The following is a 1,457-nucleotide window of genomic DNA, read 5'->3' as shown; positions in this document are numbered from 1 at the left end:
CCAACGCCCATCACGTGATCGGGTTCTTCTCACAGGCATCGCCGCTCCGAAGTAGGTTACAACAGAAGACAGACACATCGGGGATGTGACGGCACGAGTCCTTATCGAATCCCCAGGTGTGCAACAGACACTGTCCTTTCTCATGTTGCAACAGACACGGTCCTTTCTCATGTTGCAGGGTGCAACAGACATGGTCCTTTCTCATGTTGCAGGGTGCAACAGACACTGTCCTTTCTCATGTTGCAGGGTGCAACAGACACTGTCCTTTCTCATGTTGCAGGGTGCAACAGACACTGTCCTTTCTCATGTTGCAGGGTGCAACAGACACTGTCCTTTCTCATGTTGCAGGGTGCAACAGACACTGTCCTTTCTCATGTTGCAGGGTGCAACAGACACTGTCCTTTCTCATGTTGCAGGGTGCAACAGACACTGGCCTTTCTCATGTTGCAACAGACACGGTCCTTTCTCATGTTGCAACAGACACTGTCCTTTCTCATGTTGCAGGGTGCAACAGACACTGTCCTTTCTCATGTTGCAGGGTGCAACAGACACTGTCCTTTCTCATGTTGCAGGGTGCAACAGACACTGGCCTTTCTCATGTTGCAACAGACACGGTCCTTTCTCATGTTGCAGGGTGCAACAGACACTGTCCTTTCTCATGTTGCAACAGACACTGGCCTTTCTCATGTTGCAGGGTGCAACAGACACGGTCCTTTCTCATGTTGCAGGGTGCAACAGACACTGTCCTTTCTCATGTTGCAACAGACACTGGCCTTTCTCATGTTGCAGGGTGCAACAGACACTGTCCTTTCTCATGTTGCAGGGTGCAACAGACACTGTCCTTTCTCATGTTGCAGGGTGCAACAGACACTGTCCTTTCTCATGTTGCAGGGTGCAACAGACATGGTCCTTCCTCTCCTATCTGAAGTAACAGTACATCATGTCTGCCAACAGACACTGGCCTTCCAGCCTTTAGATATGAATGATGATCCTACGTTATATTTGTCAAAACATGACTGGTGTTTAGCCTATATATACACCTTACATATACAAAATGAGTGGATTTGGCTATTTCAGCCACATCTGTTGCTGACAAGTGTATAAAATCAAGCACACAGCCATGCAATCTCCATAGACAAACATTGGCAGTAGAATGGCATTACTGAAGAGCTCAGTGACTTTCAACGTGGCACCGTCATAGGATGCCACCTTTCCAACAAGTTAGTTAGTGAACTTTCTGCCCTGCTAGAGCTGCCCCGGTCAACTGTATGTGCCGTTATATCCCACAGAATGGGATTGCTGAGTGCTGAAGAGCATATAGCGTAAGAATTGTCTCTCCTCGGTTGTAACACTATTTACCGAGTTCCAAACTGCCTCTGGAAGCAACGTCAGCACAAGAACTGTTCGTCAGGAGCGTCATGAAATGGGTTTCCATGGCCCGAGCAGCTACACACAAG

The sequence above is a fragment of the Salvelinus fontinalis genome, chromosome 7 (assembly GCF_029448725.1).
Source record: "Salvelinus fontinalis isolate EN_2023a chromosome 7, ASM2944872v1, whole genome shotgun sequence".
NCBI classification, from domain to species: domain Eukaryota; kingdom Metazoa; phylum Chordata; class Actinopteri; order Salmoniformes; family Salmonidae; genus Salvelinus; species Salvelinus fontinalis.
This window is presented reverse-complemented; position numbering follows the sequence as displayed.